This window comes from Vidua macroura, chromosome 4 (assembly GCF_024509145.1).
Source record: "Vidua macroura isolate BioBank_ID:100142 chromosome 4, ASM2450914v1, whole genome shotgun sequence".
Taxonomy (NCBI): domain Eukaryota; kingdom Metazoa; phylum Chordata; class Aves; order Passeriformes; family Viduidae; genus Vidua; species Vidua macroura.
Genome location: NC_071574.1, coordinates 74,043,044 through 74,063,255, shown reverse-complemented (window position 1 = coordinate 74,063,255; position 20,212 = coordinate 74,043,044).

Sequence of the window (20,212 nt, the reverse complement as noted above, 5' to 3'; positions counted from 1 at the left end):
CGCGGGAGCGCGCCTCCCGCGCACGCGCACAGCTCGCCGCTCTCCTGCCGCCGAGCCCCGCGCCCGGCCCGGCCGGCGCACGGAAACCCCCGCGCCACATCAGACCCAGCACTTTCTGCGCTAAAGCCTTTCTGTCCTAGAAGGAGATAAACTTCTCTACCTCCTTCGTCTCCTCAGTTTTCTTCTTTGATTTCAAAATCAGAGTTACAAAAACCTACTCAACTACAAGACTCAGTAAGTAGCCGAGAAAGTAGTCCCGTCAATTTCAGAACCTAAAGAACACGTTATACTTAAGTTTCCACACTTCAAAAAAGAAAAATCACACACGAGTCCTACTCACTGTGTCAAGCCTTATTTAAAACACACCAAAAAACCCTAAAAGAAATAGTTCCACAACCAAAACAGAACAAACAAGTAACACTAACTAAAACCACGCATCCAAATACACTGTTTATCAGTCACCAACCCGAAAAATCTCTTCTCAACGTGTCTCGTTTGTATACCTCCTCACAACTGACCTTATCCTTTACAAACACTAAATTGCAAATCAAAAAACTTACACATAACATAAACTCTTCAAATAACATTTATACACTCATACCCCAAATTACAGGTAAACCACCAAAAGTCAAATTACTCAAATCATTACAAACAAATACTTGTACAATATTTAGTTACAAAACAACCCCCAAACCACACCAAACCACAAAGAAGTTACCTCAAAACAGCAAACCTACAATTTAAAACAATTAATCCACTAAGACCAAACTTAACAATAATACATTAAAAAAACACCAAAAAAAAAAACCCAAAAAAACCACAAACAAACAACCAAAAAAAAAGAACACCCACCCAAAAATACCCAATCGCTCCAACACAAATTTACTTCTCAGTATCAAAACAGTACGACCTTTTAATAACCTAATTCTATTATTTCTGCATCTCTTTTAACACCTAAAATAACTACAACTCACACTTGAACCACATTAAATGAACTTACTTATTAACTAGCCAAATGAAACAATAACACATCTATAACATTAAATAAATTACTGCCAAATAGGAACATCTTTAAACATACTACCTTACAAAATAAAACAACTGTTCATTTTTTATTATTCACACACAATCATAAATATAAAACATTTAAAAAATATATAAATTGATGAAATCACAAGAAATCAATTTACAAAAACATTACAAAAATTTTAAATTAATCAATCACACATAAATAAAAAATAACGAAATAATATTTTCAAGAATTAAAACATCACTAAATAACTTAAATCATTATTAAAAACTAAAATACTCATCTTATTAATAATTACCGCTTTTTATCTCCCCTACCGATTTAAATTTTTACATAGAACTCTACAAAAATCCTTAACAAGTAGATTTATAACTTAAATTTAAAACATTTATAGATAAACATACTTCATGAATAATCTACACACCAAACAACTAAACTAACAAGAAAAACCTAATAAAATACTAATATATTCATAACATCAAAACCCCAAATCATTAACATAAAAACCCATATAAACACATGAAAATACCTACAGTTAAAAAAGACGTACCTTAATGAACAATATTCACAGCTTAATAATTCATTACAAACTCTTACCAATTAACGATTAACATTAATTACTTGATACCAATAAAATACAAGAAAATGTTACTTTAGCCAATAACTATAATAAAATATCATAACTAATAACTTAAAATCTCACTTTATTAAAAATATACAACGGTGAAGCAACGTATCATAAAAAATCCCATTATTATCACTACACAGATATACGTATATACATATATCTATCTACAGATAGATAGATCATATATCCATCTCAACAGCAGCATCTGCGACCGATTCCTGTTTTCTCTCTTGTCTCCTAAATTTATTAGCCATAGAGGATGGAGTAAGGAAATCATTTTATTTATCACCTTGTTCTCCAGAAACCTGAAAAACAAAATAAAACAGAACAAAAAGAAAAAAAAAAAAAAAAAAAGAAAACCACATTTGAAAGGCAGATCCTCACCAGCAGCTGGTCCATCTCCTACAGGGGACCATATTCTAGGGCACTTTTGGTGCACTTGCCTGAACCTGTCAGGGCACTCTGTGCCTGCAGAAGAGATTTTTTTTTGTCAGGGAGAGGCAAGGGGAGGAGAAATAACGTTCTAGACAGCTCAAATCCATTACTGTGCCACTTCCTGTGCAGCAGGTCCTGTGACAGGATGGGAACTGAGGCTGCTTGAAATTTAAAAGCTGAAGACACCAGCACAAGGTGTCCTTTTGCTTTGTCAAGGAAGTGATTCCCAAATCACACAGCCCCCCCACCATCGTCCCTCCTACCACCACCTGAAAGCCTCTTGATTCTCTTCTCAAAAACACAAGGGACACCTCAGAGTTCAGCAAGTTCTGCCAGTGCAGCCCTCGGTGCCCCCGTCTCCAGGTCTGTCCCCCTTGCTTTCATCCTCAGCCACGTCATTCTTCAGCCGTGGACAGGAAATTGTCCCCATTTCTCCCGTACTTCCCTGGTTACCTTTTCTCTAAGCCGTGCAGGACCCCCGAGAGGAGGCTGTGATCCTCTATCAGCTCATGGGCAGCTCTAGAGGTGACACGGGCAGCACTCTGTCGTATCTCCAGAATACGACGCTGAAACAGAGAATGCAACTTGTTCTTTTACAGCCAAGATCTGATTATCTAAAATAAAATGAGCAATTTGGCTGGTACCCCATCAACTTCCAGCTAAAATGAACACCGCCTGTTCTCAGCAACTCCAGAGAAGGAAAGACATTCTCCCTTCAACGCTTCACACCACAGGTGCTGCTCTTACAAGGAGTATTCAGGTAGCAAGACAATTTTCTCTTTTTGTCCGAGGTTTTGATACCTGAAATCCTCAGGGTGGATGCTCCCAAACCCGAGAGCTCCCGGCAGGCGAGGTTCCCTCCTGCCGAAGCACTGTGCAGGTGACAAACGTGCTGGCTGGGGAAATAGAGACCCCAAAAAGAAAAGGCCCCGACTGCAGGAGCAAAACCACGGCACCCCCGTGAGGCTCCACGACGGCAGGAACCGGTCCCAGTTTCAGGGGATAAGGATGGGACTGGTTTAGACACAAGCAAAATTATTTCCCCATCCACACATCCACAAAACCAACAAGGAACAGATTTTCAAGAGGACCAAGGCAGAATCAGCTATTCCTTTCTGTTTGGTACTTGAGATCTCGAGGCCAATACAAGCTTTTGTGGTTTTGGGGTATTTGGGAACTGTTCTTTTTCAATTCTTACCTGGGAGCCCTGGTCACACAAAGGACTGCTGAAAAAGGCAAGAATGACCCGGAAAATCCTCTGGTAGACATAGAGCTCACAGCAATGTTTGTCACGCAGCCCTTCCCCAAGAAATCTGAGGATCCACTCGCGCTCTGTTTTCTACGGGAAGCCACAAAGAAAAACACCACCGTCAGACATTCCGACATTTCCAAAGGATACCTGCTCCTAAGAGCACAAAACCCCGGTTCCCTCCGAGTGCCAGCTCAGGGCTCACCACAGCTTCTTCTGGACTTCTCCATTTCCATTCCTACCAAATTTAATCGCTAACATCCACTGGGAACAGTCAGTCTGCAGCCCAAACATGCAGTGGAAATGGAATTTTAGAAGTACCTGTTTCTAAAATACTTCAGTTGATCTCAAAGTTACTAACCTAAACTCCTTCAAACAACTTGTTCACGAGGAGGCAGGGATTGATTCAATACTCACCAGCCCATCTGGCCAAGGTCAGAGCTCTGTGCCCACCCAGGACACGGCAGCCAGCAGGGACCCTTCTCCCACTCTCCAGCACGGACCTGTGAAGCCAGGGAGAAGTTTACGGAGCAGCAACAGCCAGAAGATGCTCTCTGCTTCCGTACGCTCTCTGATCCATCACTCCCAAGGAAAGTCCCCACGGATCGGAAGCAACCACCTCTCATTTCTCCTCCGCAATCATCACTGCCTTGCCTTTCTCTGCAAGCGTTTCCTCCCGTGCCCGTCCCCAGAGCACCTTTAGTCCATCTTTTCCTCCCAACCGCAGCTCTCCAGCACAAATGCCACTCCTCACACAGACAAAGCAAACACTCATCTGCCTCAGCTTTTGGCCTAGAAAGCAAAAACCTCAACGCGTCTGCCTACGTGATTAAAACACAGAGACGCACGGGTGGACATAGATGGAAAGCTTTTCAGGAGAGAAAAGAGCTGATTCGCTAGCACGCCTCCATACAGCTTCAGAAAAATCAGAATCCACAGCAACTCCTAAGACCCCTGCTGAGGAACCCAGCCCTCCTGGGAACACCCAATTCAGCAGCCACGGGAAAAGGATGGGAGAAGCCAAGCTTGGGGTGAAAAAAAGATGACATCAATACAGCAGCCTGTAAAAAGCCTTCACACAGCAACAGTGGGAACCAGTCCCATTTGCTCCGTCCCTGCTTTTTGGGATGACGCAAACAGGAAATGAAAACACGTGCAACACAAGGCACACCTATAGGGCGTACCAGGTGCTCCTTTTGGCAGCGTGGACGACAAAGGTCTCTCTGCGCACTTACAGGCAGCCCGGTTTCAATCCATCCTTAGCCCAAGCCTTCCTCGCCTCCCATTCGCCAGCGCTCTGCGCTGGCCTTTGGAGCGCTGGCCCCGTCCTCCCGCAGCAGCACGGCACCGGAACACAGCGAGGCAAAGCGTGCCGGAGCCGCCCGTGCTGTCAGCGTACCTGTCAGCTGCCGGCGGTGGGCAACTCCGGCCCTGCGGGCAAGGGGGAGACGGCTCGGGCACCTCCAGCGGCTGCTCTGCCCCGATGCTTTCGCGTTCTCCTGCATTTCCCTGCAGCGGAGGGGGTCCGGGACGGGGGCGGATCGTGTCAGAGTGGAGACGGCGGGGAAGCACGGGGAGGCGGCGGGAACGCGGCGGGACGAGACGGGGACGCGGCGGGACGGCGACGACTCGCTTGACCTTCCAAAGATGGCGGCAGGAGGGGCGGGGAAAGCCGGGGCCCCGCTCCGCCGCCCGCGCGCCGCCCCGGCGGCATTTTCCGGCACGCGGTCGCTTCCAGCGTCTAGAGAGGGACGCGCGCGGGGATCGGGAAAGGGGAGTGCAGCCCTGTTCCGACGCCGCTCGCCCCCCGCCCGCCGCCCCCGGCCCGTGAGCGCTGCGACCGCGCCTCCGCCGCCCGCCGAAAGCGGCCCCGCCGGGCCGCCCTCGCCGCTGCCGTTCTTCTCGGTCATCGGGTCCCTTTGCTCTCCCGCATCTCCTTCACCCCTCCCCTCTATTTACAGACACCGCCCCGCTTGCCGCTCGCTCCCGCGCCTCGCCCTTCCCACGCTCGGCAGCCGTCCTTCCCCCCTCAGCCGGCACCCAGCGGCGAGGGGCAGGGCGCTGGCTGGGGGGGGGGGCTGCAGTACCGCTCTCTGTCCACAAGGCGGCAGCACCGCCGCCGGCCACAGCCGGGGGCTGCCGCTCGCCCGGAGGGAAGGGAGGCAGAAAAGAACGGGGGCGATCCCCTTGGAAAAATCCTGAAAAATAAATGGCCCAAAAAACACCCGCACACAAACTAAAACACACTGCCTCTAACCCAATACAACCCCTCCAAAATCCTTTTCTTTTAAACTCTCTCTAACTATCTTTCATATTTATACTTTTCACATGCCCATTTATCATGTATATTGATGCATGATGTTATTTCGATTCTATATTAAATATCTTCCTATGACTTCTATTTATTTCTATTTTATCTTTTTATAGATCTAGATATATATATGATACATTTCTATATTTATATTGCAAAAATAGTTCTGTTATTTAAAATAAAAGCCCTGCCTGTAACCAAATTCTAGCTCTATGATATTAATATTAACGATCTCTTATTTAAAAGAAAAATGCTGCCTGAAACCCACCCGCCCGCGGCGCAAGTGTGGCAACAGCCCGTGTCCGCAGTACTGGCAAGGCCGCGGGAAATCCCGGCGGGGCGGCGCCTGCGTGGCGCGCGGGCAGTGCAGCAGGCGGACCACGATTTTCCCGCGCTTTTTTTTTTTTTTTTTTTTTTTTTATCCGCCATATTGAGAAGGTCAAGAGTGTCCCGGCCGCCGCGACACTTTCAAGATGGCGGCCGCGTGAGGCCCTCGGAAGGGAGAGGCGTTTTTGCCGATGCCTGTCGGCGCCCGCTCACAACCTGACCGCCCGCGCAGCCGCTGAGCTCACAGTCCGTGGCCACGACACGGGAAAAAGCGAAAAAAATCCCGCGGGGCGGCGCCGGCGTCAGGGTGGCGTGCAGGCAGTGCAGTAAACAGACCGTGGTCCTCGTTTTTCCCGCCTTTTTTGCCGCCATATTGGGAAGGTCAAGCGAGTCCGCGACAACCCACTCCCAAGATGGCGGCCGCGGGAGGACCTCGGGCGACGGCTGCAGTACCGCACTCTGGCCACAAGGCGGCGGCACTGCCGCCCGCCCTGGGGCTGCAGGCGGGGAAGGCGCGCAAAGAAGAACAGGCGCGACCCCCTTCCAAACATCCTCTGCAATAAATGCGCCTAAACAGCCCGCACGAAACCAAAAAACACCGACAAAAAAAAAAAAAAAACCAAAAAAACCTGCCTCTAACCCAATAATAACCAAAATAAAAAATCTTTTCTTTTAAGCTATATTTCAATCTATATTATTTTTATATTTTTTATATTTATATTCACATTTTGATTTAAAATGTATACTGATGTATAATGATCATTTTATAATTTCTTACATTCATTCATATTACTTAAAGTTTATTTTATTTTATATTTTTATGCATGTCTTAATATATTGATTACATATTTCTATATTTAGATTGATATTTCTAAAAGGTTTATATTTTTAAAAATAAAATCCCTGCATCTATCCAAGTAAAAACCTAAAAAAAAAAAAAAAAAACAACTCTTTTAAACTGTTTGTAAATTTATCTATATATTTTTCGCATTTATATTCAAATTTGCATTTTAAAGGTAGATTGATATATGTCGTTATTTATATTCTATCTCTTCCTATTACTTATTTTTACTTATATTTTATATCTATCTTTGTACATTGATTATATATTTTTATATTTAGAAGTCTATCAAAATAAAATGTATATTCATATTTTTTTTAATAAAAACCCTGCCTCGAACCAAATAAAAACCAAAAAAGCCCTTTCTTTAAACAATATTTAAATATTTATAGCATATTTTCATCATTATAATCACATTTGCATTTATACTTTCTATTGATGGATTATATTTATAAATGCATATAATATATATAATAAGATAACAAGATAGATAAAATATTATATATATTATATTTCATACATACTGCTAATACTTCTATTTACTTACATTTTAATTTTTATATAGATTTTAATGTACGTATGATATACTTCTATACATAGATTTCTAACTTATTTATATTTCTAATTTTTACAATAAAAACCCTGCCTACTAACAAATACAAAATTTTAAAAATCCTTTTATTTTAAACTATATTTGAATATTTCTATATTCATGCTTTTGATATTTACATTTATATGCTCTTGTATATTATATTACAGTATATTGACGTACTATATTTAGATAGATATAATATATTACATGTAATGTGGTATAATAAGACATATACACTAGAATATCTATTAGGTATTGTATCGATTTCTGTGATTTTGTATTTTTTTTTCTATTTTCTATTTCTATTTCTATATACACGTATATTAATTATACATTACATCCTCACAGCGCATACCTGGGGCTGTTCTGGCTTTCTTTCCAAATGAATTTAGCAATACTTTCCTATTTTTACCAATACCTATAAAAACGAAACATTTGCCAGGATTTAGTAGTATTCTACACACCCCCCTCCCTGTGCATTTTGGGGCAGCTTTGGGTCCCTCGGGGGGACGGCACCCGGCAGGACCCCCCCTCATTCACCACCCACCTGCTCCTCCGCCGCAGCGTGCGTCCCTCTCCTAGGGACCTTAGGGTGCCCCAAATGACACCAGAGCCCCGAGTCTTCACCCCTTTTTCCTGGCCCCCAAAGAAGGCACAGAAGGAGTCTAACTGCCCCGGCCAGCAGCCCAGCACTTGCTTCCATCCCTTTCCACATGTACATCCCCCCCGAAAGGGACTCTGCCGCAACAAGAAAGGGGGGCAGCCGCCAGAAGGGTCGAAGCTCCTGCCCAGCCTCGCTGTCACGGGCGAGGGGCAGAGAGAGGGAGCGGCAGAGACGGCGGGGACGCGGCACGGACGGCACGGCACCGAGCGGGGGCCGCTCTCAGCGCGATGCCGGCAAAGCCGCAGGTCCGGCGGGGCCGGGCGGGGTTTGACCGGCACGGGGGGATCCGCCGAGAGCCTCCGGCCCCGTGCGGGGGGACTCCCGCAAGGGCCCGGGGCCGCCGGGCTCCGGCCCTCTGGGCTTTATTCTCCGGCGCCCCCGGCCCCGCGGCTGCGGGGAAAGAAGGAACGGGGCGACGGCAAGAGAGGAGGGCTAGCAGGGCGTGAGACAGCGTATGGAGGGAGGGAGGTCGGGCTGTGGAGGAAAGCGGGAGGGCAAGGGAAAGGCCGGGAGCGGGGAAGAGGGACGGTGCACAGAGGAGGGAGAGAAGAGGAATAGAACGGAGGAGCGGGATAGGGACAGGGCAGTGGGGGTCGGGTTTGCGAGGGAGAGGAGGGGAGGGTCCGCGGACAAAGAACAGGAATACGGGGAGGAGGAAGGAAGGGTAGAGGGGGGGACGGGAGGGGAGACCGAAAAGGGAGAGAAAGGGGTCGGCTTTGGGGAGAGAGGGAACTAAGGGATAGAGAGAGAAAGAAGGGGAATACGGGAAGGAGGAAGAAAGGAAGAAGGATTGGTAGAGAGAGGGACAAGAGGGGGAGCCTCAGAGAGCGCCGATCCACCCCGAGCCCGCCCCGGCGGCCCGCCCTGCTCGGGATGCTGCGCTCGGCGGAGCTCGGCTCGGTTCGGCCCCACTCGGCTCCTCGCCTACACTCGGGCTGTTCTCCGCTAGACTCGGCTGGATTCGCCTCTTCGGCGCAGCTCGGCTCGCCTCAACTCGGAGCCGCTCGGCTCCGCTCGGCTCCCCGCGGCAGCGCGCCTCCCGCGCAGCGCGCACAGCTCGCCGCTCTCCTGCCGCCGAGCCCCGCGCCCGGCCCGGCCGGCGCACGGAAACCCCCGCGCCACATCAGACCCAGCACTTTCTGCGCTAAAGCCTTTCTGTCCTAGAAGGAGATAAACTTCTCTACCTCCTTCGTCTCCTCAGTTTTCTTCTTTGATTTCAAAATCAGAGTTACAAAAACCTACTCAACTACAAGACTCAGTAAGTAGCCGAGAAAGTAGTCCCGTCAATTTCAGAACCTAAAGAACACGTTATACTTAAGTTTCCACACTTCAAAAAAGAAAAATCACACACGAGTCCTACTCACTGTGTCAAGCCTTATTTAAAACACACCAAAAAACCCTAAAAGAAATAGTTCCACAACCAAAACAGAACAAACAAGTAACACTAACTAAAACCACGCATCCAAATACACTGTTTATCAGTCACCAACCCGAAAAATCTCTTTTCAACGTGTCTCGTTTGTATACCTCCTCACAACTAACCTTATCCTTTACAAACACTAAATTGCAAATCAAAAAACTTACACATAACATAAACTCTTCAAATAACATTTATACACTCATACCCCAAATGACAGGTAAACCACCAAAAGTCAAATTACTCAAATCATTACAAACAAATACTTGTACAATATTTAGTTACAAAACAACCCCCAAACCACACCAAACCACAAAGAAGTTACCTCAAAACAGCAAACCTACAATTTAAAACAATTAATCCACTAAGACCAAACTTAACAATAATACATTAAAAAAACACCAAAAAAAAAACCCCAAAAAAACCACAAACAAACAACCAAAAAAAAAGAACACCCACCCAAAAATACCCAATCGCTCCAACACAAATTTACTTCTCAGTATCAAAACAGTACGACCTTTTAATAACCTAATTCTATTATTTCTGCATCTCTTTTAACACCTAAAATAACTACAACTCACACTTGAACCACATTAAATGAACTTACTTAACTAGCCAAATGAAACAATAACACATCTATAACATTAAATAAATTACTGCCAAATAGGAACATCTTTAAACATACTACCTTACAAAATAAAACAACTGTTCATTTTTTATTATTCACACACAATCATAAATATAAAACATTTAAAAAATATATAAATTGATGAAATCACAAGAAATCAATTTACAAAAACATTACAAAAATTTTAAATTAATCAATCACACATAAATAAAAAATAACGAAATAATATTTTCAAGAATTAAAACATCACTAAATAACTTAAATCATTATTAAAAACTAAAATACTCATCTTATTAATAATTACCGCTTTTTATCTCCCCTACCGATTTAAATTTTTACATAGAACTCTACAAAAATCCTTAACAAGTAGATTTATAACTTAAATTTAAAACATTTATAGATAAACATACTTCATGAATAATCTACACACCAAACAACTAAACTAACAAGAAAAACCTAATAAAATACTAATATATTCATAACATCAAAACCCCAAATCATTAACATAAAAACCCATATAAACACATGAAAATACCTACAGTTAAAAAAGACGTACCTTAATGAACAATATTCACAGCTTAATAATTCATTACAAACTCTTACCAATTAACGATTAACATTAATTACTTGATACCAATAAAATACAAGAAAATGTTACTTTAGCCAATAACTATAATAAAATATCATAACTAATAACTTAAAATCTCACTTTATTAAAAATATACAACGGTGAAGCAACGTATCATAAAAAATCCCATTATTATCACTACACAGATATACGTATATACATATATCTATCTACAGATAGATAGATCATATATCCATCTCAACAGCAGCATCTGCGACCGATTCCTGTTTTCTCTCTTGTCTCCTAAATTTATTAGCCATAGAGGATGGAGTAAGGAAATCATTTTATTTATCACCTTGTTCTCCAGAAACCTGAAAAACAAAATAAAACAGAACAAAAAGAAAAAAAAAAAAAAAAAAAGAAAACCACATTTGAAAGGCAGATCCTCACCAGCAGCTGGTCCATCTCCTACAGGGGACCATATTCTAGGGCACTTTTGGTGCACTTGCCTGAACCTGTCAGGGCACTCTGTGCCTGCAGAAGAGATTTTTTTTTGTCAGGGAGAGGCAAGGGGAGGAGAAATAACGTTCTAGACAGCTCAAATCCATTACTGTGCCACTTCCTGTGCAGCAGGTCCTGTGACAGGATGGGAACTGAGGCTGCTTGAAATTTAAAAGCTGAAGACACCAGCACAAGGTGTCCTTTTGCTTTGTCAAGGAAGTGATTCCCAAATCACACAGCCCCCCCACCATCGTCCCTCCTACCACCACCTGAAAGCCTCTTGATTCTCTTCTCAAAAACACAAGGGACACCTCAGAGTTCAGCAAGTTCTGCCAGTGCAGCCCTCGGTGCCCCCGTCTCCAGGTCTGTCCCCCTTGCTTTCATCCTCAGCCACGTCATTCTTCAGCCGTGGACAGGAAATTGTCCCCATTTCTCCCGTACTTCCCTGGTTACCTTTTCTCTAAGCCGTGCAGGACCCCCGAGAGGAGGCTGTGATCCTCTATCAGCTCATGGGCAGCTCTAGAGGTGACACGGGCAGCACTCTGTCGTATCTCCAGAATACGACGCTGAAACAGAGAATGCAACTTGTTCTTTTACAGCCAAGATCTGATTATCTAAAATAAAATGAGCAATTTGGCTGGTACCCCATCAACTTCCAGCTAAAATGAACACCGCCTGTTCTCAGCAACTCCAGAGAAGGAAAGACATTCTCCCTTCAACGCTTCACACCACAGGTGCTGCTCTTACAAGGAGTATTCAGGTAGCAAGACAATTTTCTCTTTTTGTCCGAGGTTTTGATACCTGAAATCCTCAGGGTGGATGCTCCCAAACCCGAGAGCTCCCGGCAGGCGAGGTTCCCTCCTGCCGAAGCACTGTGCAGGTGACAAACGTGCTGGCTGGGGAAATAGAGACCCCAAAAAGAAAAGGCCCCGACTGCAGGAGCAAAACCACGGCACCCCCGTGAGGCTCCACGACGGCAGGAACCGGTCCCAGTTTCAGGGGATAAGGATGGGACTGGTTTAGACACAAGCAAAATTATTTCCCCATCCACACATCCACAAAACCAACAAGGAACAGATTTTCAAGAGGACCAAGGCAGAATCAGCTATTCCTTTCTGTTTGGTACTTGAGATCTCGAGGCCAATACAAGCTTTTGTGGTTTTGGGGTATTTGGGAACTGTTCTTTTTCAATTCTTACCTGGGAGCCCTGGTCACACAAAGGACTGCTGAAAAAGGCAAGAATGACCCGGAAAATCCTCTGGTAGACATAGAGCTCACAGCAATGTTTGTCACGCAGCCCTTCCCCAAGAAATCTGAGGATCCACTCGCGCTCTGTTTTCTACGGGAAGCCACAAAGAAAAACACCACCGTCAGACATTCCGACATTTCCAAAGGATACCTGCTCCTAAGAGCACAAAACCCCGGTTCCCTCCGAGTGCCAGCTCAGGGCTCACCACAGCTTCTTCTGGACTTCTCCATTTCCATTCCTACCAAATTTAATCGCTAACATCCACTGGGAACAGTCAGTCTGCAGCCCAAACATGCAGTGGAAATGGAATTTTAGAAGTACCTGTTTCTAAAATACTTCAGTTGATCTCAAAGTTACTAACCTAAACTCCTTCAAACAACTTGTTCACGAGGAGGCAGGGATTGATTCAATACTCACCAGCCCATCTGGCCAAGGTCAGAGCTCTGTGCCCACCCAGGACACGGCAGCCAGCAGGGACCCTTCTCCCACTCTCCAGCACGGACCTGTGAAGCCAGGGAGAAGTTTACGGAGCAGCAACAGCCAGAAGATGCTCTCTGCTTCCGTACGCTCTCTGATCCATCACTCCCAAGGAAAGTCCCCACGGATCGGAAGCAACCACCTCTCATTTCTCCTCCGCAATCATCACTGCCTTGCCTTTCTCTGCAAGCGTTTCCTCCCGTGCCCGTCCCCAGAGCACCTTTAGTCCATCTTTTCCTCCCAACCGCAGCTCTCCAGCACAAATGCCACTCCTCACACAGACAAAGCAAACACTCATCTGCCTCAGCTTTTGGCCTAGAAAGCAAAAACCTCAACGCGTCTGCCTACGTGATTAAAACACAGAGACGCACGGGTGGACATAGATGGAAAGCTTTTCAGGAGAGAAAAGAGCTGATTCGCTAGCACGCCTCCATACAGCTTCAGAAAAATCAGAATCCACAGCAACTCCTAAGACCCCTGCTGAGGAACCCAGCCCTCCTGGGAACACCCAATTCAGCAGCCACGGGAAAAGGATGGGAGAAGCCAAGCTTGGGGTGAAAAAAAGATGACATCAATACAGCAGCCTGTAAAAAGCCTTCACACAGCAACAGTGGGAACCAGTCCCATTTGCTCCGTCCCTGCTTTTTGGGATGACGCAAACAGGAAATGAAAACACGTGCAACACAAGGCACACCTATAGGGCGTACCAGGTGCTCCTTTTGGCAGCGTGGACGACAAAGGTCTCTCTGCGCACTTACAGGCAGCCCGGTTTCAATCCATCCTTAGCCCAAGCCTTCCTCGCCTCCCATTCGCCAGCGCTCTGCGCTGGCCTTTGGAGCGCTGGCCCCGTCCTCCCGCAGCAGCACGGCACCGGAACACAGCGAGGCAAAGCGTGCCGGAGCCGCCCGTGCTGTCAGCGTACCTGTCAGCTGCCGGCGGTGGGCAACTCCGGCCCTGCGGGCAAGGGGGAGACGGCTCGGGCACCTCCAGCGGCTGCTCTGCCCCGATGCTTTCGCGTTCTCCTGCATTTCCCTGCAGCGGAGGGGGTCCGGGACGGGGGCGGATCGTGTCAGAGTGGAGACGGCGGGGAAGCACGGGGAGGCGGCGGGAACGCGGCGGGACGAGACGGGGACGCGGCGGGACGGCGACGACTCGCTTGACCTTCCAAAGATGGCGGCAGGAGGGGCGGGGAAAGCCGGGGCCCCGCTCCGCCGCCCGCGCGCCGCCCCGGCGGCATTTTCCGGCACGCGGTCGCTTCCAGCGTCTAGAGAGGGACGCGCGCGGGGATCGGGAAAGGGGAGTGCAGCCCTGTTCCGACGCCGCTCGCCCCCCGCCCGCCGCCCCCGGCCCGTGAGCGCTGCGACCGCGCCTCCGCCGCCCGCCGAAAGCGGCCCCGCCGGGCCGCCCTCGCCGCTGCCGTTCTTCTCGGTCATCGGGTCCCTTTGCTCTCCCGCATCTCCTTCACCCCTCCCCTCTATTTACAGACACCGCCCCGCTTGCCGCTCGCTCCCGCGCCTCGCCCTTCCCACGCTCGGCAGCCGTCCTTCCCCCCTCAGCCGGCACCCAGCGGCGAGGGGCAGGGCGCTGGCTGGGGGGGGGGGCTGCAGTACCGCTCTCTGTCCACAAGGCGGCAGCACCGCCGCCGGCCACAGCCGGGGGCTGCCGCTCGCCCGGAGGGAAGGGAGGCAGAAAAGAACGGGGGCGATCCCCTTGGAAAAATCCTGAAAAATAAATGGCCCAAAAAACACCCGCACACAAACTAAAACACACTGCCTCTAACCCAATACAACCCCTCCAAAATCCTTTTCTTTTAAACTCTCTCTAACTATCTTTCATATTTATACTTTTCACATGCCCATTTATCATGTATATTGATGCATGATGTTATTTCGATTCTATATTAAATATCTTCCTATGACTTCTATTTATTTCTATTTTATCTTTTTATAGATCTAGATATATATATGATACATTTCTATATTTATATTGCAAAAATAGTTCTGTTATTTAAAATAAAAGCCCTGCCTGTAACCAAATTCTAGCTCTATGATATTAATATTAACGATCTCTTATTTAAAAGAAAAATGCTGCCTGAAACCCACCCGCCCGCGGCGCAAGTGTGGCAACAGCCCGTGTCCGCAGTACTGGCAAGGCCGCGGGAAATCCCGGCGGGGCGGCGCCTGCGTGGCGCGCGGGCAGTGCAGCAGGCGGACCACGATTTTCCCGCGCTTTTTTTTTTTTTTTTTTTTTTTTTTTTTTTTTTTTTTTTTTTTTTTTATCCGCCATATTGAGAAGGTCAAGAGTGTCCCGGCCGCCGCGACACTTTCAAGATGGCGGCCGCGTGAGGCCCTCGGAAGGGAGAGGCGTTTTTGCCGATGCCTGTCGGCGCCCGCTCACAACCTGACCGCCCGCGCAGCCGCTGAGCTCACAGTCCGTGGCCACGACACGGGAAAAAGCGAAAAAAATCCCGCGGGGCGGCGCCGGCGTCAGGGTGGCGTGCAGGCAGTGCAGTAAACAGACCGTGGTCCTCGTTTTTCCCGCCTTTTTTGCCGCCATATTGGGAAGGTCAAGCGAGTCCGCGACAACCCACTCCCAAGATGGCGGCCGCGGGAGGACCTCGGGCGACGGCTGCAGTACCGCACTCTGGCCACAAGGCGGCGGCACTGCCGCCCGCCCTGGGGCTGCAGGCGGGGAAGGCGCGCAAAGAAGAACAGGCGCGACCCCCTTCAAAACATCCTCTGCAATAAATGCGCCTAAACAGCCCGCACGAAACCAAAAAACACCGACAAAAAAAAAAAAAAAACAAAAAACCCTGCCTCTAACCCAATAATAACCAAAATAAAAAATCTTTTCTTTTAAGCTATATTTCAATCTATATTATTTTTATATTTTTAATATTTATATTCACATTTTGATTTAAAATGTATACTGATGTATAATGATCATTTTATAATTTCTTACATTCATTCATATTACTTAAAGTTTATTTTATTTTATATTTTTATGCATGTCTTAATATATGGATTACATATTTCTATATTTAGATTGATATTTCTAAAAGGTTTATATTTTTAAAAATAAAATCCCTGCATCTATCCAAGTAAAAACCTAAAAAAAAAAAAAAAAAACAACTCTTTTCAACTGTTTGTAAATTTATCTATATATTTTTCGCATTTATATTCAAATTTGCATTTTAAAGGTAGATTGATATATGTCGTTATTTATATTCTATCTCTTCCTATTACTTATTTTTACTTATATTTTATATCTATCTTTGTACATTGATTATATATTTTTATATTTAGAAGTCTATCAAAATAAAATGTATATTCATATTTTTTTTAATAAAAACCCTGCCTCGAACCAAATAAAAACCAAAAAAGCCCTTTCTTTAAACAATATTTAAATATTTATAGCATATTTTCATCATTATAATCACATTTGCATTTATACTTTCTATTGATGGATTATATTTATAAATGCATATAATATATATAATAAGATAACAAGATAGATAAAATATTATATATATTATATTTCATACATACTGCTAATACTTCTATTTACTTACATTTTAATTTTTATATAGATTTTAATGTACGTATGATATACTTCTATACATAGATTTCTAACTTATTTATATTTCTAATTTTTACAATAAAAACCCTGCCTACTAACAAATACAAAATTTTAAAAATCCTTTTATTTTAAACTATATTTGAATATTTCTATATTCATGCTTTTGATATTTACATTTATATGCTCTTGTATATTATATTACAGTATATTGACGTACTATATTTAGATAGATATAATATATTACATGTAATGTGGTATAATAAGACATATACACTAGAATATCTATTAGGTATTGTATCGATTTCTGTGATTTTGTATTTTTTTTTCTATTTTCTATTTCTATTTCTATATACACGTATATTAATTATACATTACATCCTCACAGCGCATACCTGGGGCTGTTCTGGCTTTCTTTCCAAATGAATTTAGCAATACTTTCCTATTTTTACCAATACCTATAAAAACGAAACATTTGCCAGGATTTAGTAGTATTCTACACACCCCCCTCCCTGTGCATTTTGGGGCAGCTTTGGGTCCCTCGGGGGGACGGCACCCGGCAGGACCCCCCCTCATTCACCACCCACCTGCTCCTCCGCCGCAGCGTGCGTCCCTCTCCTAGGGACCTTAGGGTGCCCCAAATGACACCAGAGCCCCGAGTCTTCACCCCTTTTTCCTGGCCCCCAAAGAAGGCACAGAAGGAGTCTAACTGCCCCGGCCAGCAGCCCAGCACTTGCTTCCATCCCTTTCCACATGTACATCCCCCCCGAAAGGGACTCTGCCGCAACAAGAAAGGGGGGCAGCCGCCAGAAGGGTCGAAGCTCCTGCCCAGCCTCGCTGTCACGGGCGAGGGGCAGAGAGAGGGAGCGGCAGAGACGGCGGGGACGCGGCACGGACGGCACGGCACCGAGCGGGGGCCGCTCTCAGCGCGATGCCGGCAAAGCCGCAGGTCCGGCGGGGCCGGGCGGGGTTTGACCGGCACGGGGGGATCCGCCGAGAGCCTCCGGCCCCGTGCGGGGGGACTCCCGCAAGGGCCCGGGGCCGCCGGGCTCCGGCCCTCTGGGCTTTATTCTCCGGCGCCCCCGGCCCCGCGGCTGCGGGGAAAGAAGGAACGGGGCGACGGCAAGAGAGGAGGGCTAGCAGGGCGTGAGACAGCGTATGGAGGGAGGGAGGTCGGGCTGTGGAGGAAAGCGGGAGGGCAAGGGAAAGGCCGGGAGCGGGGAAGAGGGACGGTGCACAGAGGAGGGAGAGAAGAGGAATAGAACGGAGGAGCGGGATAGGGACAGGGCAGTGGGGGTCGGGTTTGCGAGGGAGAGGAGGGGAGGGTCCGCGGACAAAGAACAGGAATACGGGGAGGAGGAAGGAAGGGTAGAGGGGGGGACGGGAGGGGAGACCGAAAAGGGAGAGAAAGGGGTCGGCTTTGGGGAGAGAGGGAACTAAGGGATAGAGAGAGAAAGAAGGGGAATACGGGAAGGAGGAAGAAAGGAAGAAGGATTGGTAGAGAGAGGGACAAGAGGGGGAGCCTCAGAGAGCGCCGATCCACCCCGAGCCCGCCCCGGCGGCCCGCCCTGCTCGGGATGCTGCGCTCGGCGGAGCTCGGCTCGGTTCGGCCCCACTCGGCTCCTCGCCTACACTCGGGCTGTTCTCCGCTAGACTCGGCTGGATTCGCCTCTTCGGCGCAGCTCGGCTCGCCTCAACTCGGAGCCGCTCGGCTCCGCTCGGCTCCGCTCGGCTCCCCGCGGCAGCGCGCCTCCCGCGCAGCGCGCACAGCTCGCCGCTCTCCTGCCGCCGAGCCCCGCGCCCGGCCCGGCCGGCGCACGGAAACCCCCGCGCCACATCAGACCCAGCAGTTTCTGCGCTAAAGCCTTTCTGTCCTAGAAGGAGATAAACTTCTCTACCTCCTTCGTCTCCTCAGTTTTCTTCTTTGATTTCAAAATCAGAGTTACAAAAACCTACTCAACTACAAGACTCAGTAAGTAGCCGAGAAAGTAGTCCCGTCAATTTCAGAACCTAAAGAACACGTTATACTTAAGTTTCCACACTTCAAAAAAGAAAAATCACACACGAGTCCTACTCACTGTGTCAAGCCTTATTTAAAACACACCAAAAAACCCTAAAAGAAATAGTTCCACAACCAAAACAGAACAAACAAGTAACACTAACTAAAACCACGCATCCAAATACACTGTTTATCAGTCACCAACCCGAAAAATCTCTTCTCAACGTGTCTCGTTTGTATACCTCCTCACAACTGACCTTATCCTTTACAAACACTAAATTGCAAATCAAAAAACTTACACATAACATAAACTCTTCAAATAACATTTATACACTCATACCCCAAATTACAGGTAAACCACCAAAAGTCAAATTACTCAAATCATTACAAACAAATACTTGTACAATATTTAGTTACAAAACAACCCCCAAACCACACCAAACCACAAAGAAGTTACCTCAAAACAGCAAACCTACAATTTAAAACAATTAATCCACTAAGACCAAACTTAACAATAATACATTAAAAAAACACCAAAAAAAAAAACCCAAAAAAACCACAAACAAACAACCAAAAAAAAAGAACACCCACCCAAAAATACCCAATCGCTCCAACACAAATTTACTTCTCAGTATCAAAACAGTACGACCTTTTAATAACCTAATTCTATTATTTCTGCATCTCTTTTAACACCTAAAATAACTACAACTCACACTTGAACCACATTAAATGAACTTACTTATTAACTAGCCAAATGAAACAATAACACATCTATAACATTAAATAAATTACTGCCAAATAGGAACATCTTTAAACATACTACCTTACAAAATAAAACAACTGTTCATTTTTTATTATTCACACACAATCATAAATATAAAACATTTAAAAAATATATAAATTGATGAAATCACAAGAAATCAATTTACAAAAACATTACAAAAATTTTAAATTAATCAATCACACATAAATAAAAAATAACGAAATAATATTTTCAAGAATTAAAACATCACTAAATAACTTAAATCATTATTAAAAACTAAAATACTCATCTTATTAATAATTACCGCTTTTTATCTCCCCTACCGATTTAAATTTTTACATAGAACTCTACAAAAATCCTTAACAAGTAGATTTATAACTTAAATTTAAAACATTTATAGATAAACATACTTCATGAATAATCTACACACCAAACAACTAAACTAACAAGAAAAACCTAATAAAATACTAATATATTCATAACATCAAAACCCCAAATCATTAACATAAAAACCCATATAAACACATGAAAATACCTACAGTTAAAAAAGACGTACCTTAATGAACAATATTCACAGCTTAATAATTCATTACAAACTCTTACCAATTAACGATTAACATTAATTACTTGATACCAATAAAATACAAGAAAATGTTACTTTAGCCAATAACTATAATAAAATATCATAACTAATAACTTAAAATCTCACTTTATTAAAAATATACAACGGTGAAGCAACGTATCATAAAAAATCCCATTATTATCACTACACAGATATACGTATATACATATATCTATCTACAGATAGATAGATCATATATCCATCTCAACAGCAGCATCTGCGACCGATTCCTGTTTTCTCTCTTGTCTCCTAAATTTATTAGCCATAGAGGATGGAGTAAGGAAATCATTTTATTTATCACCTTGTTCTCCAGAAACCTGAAAAACAAAATAAAA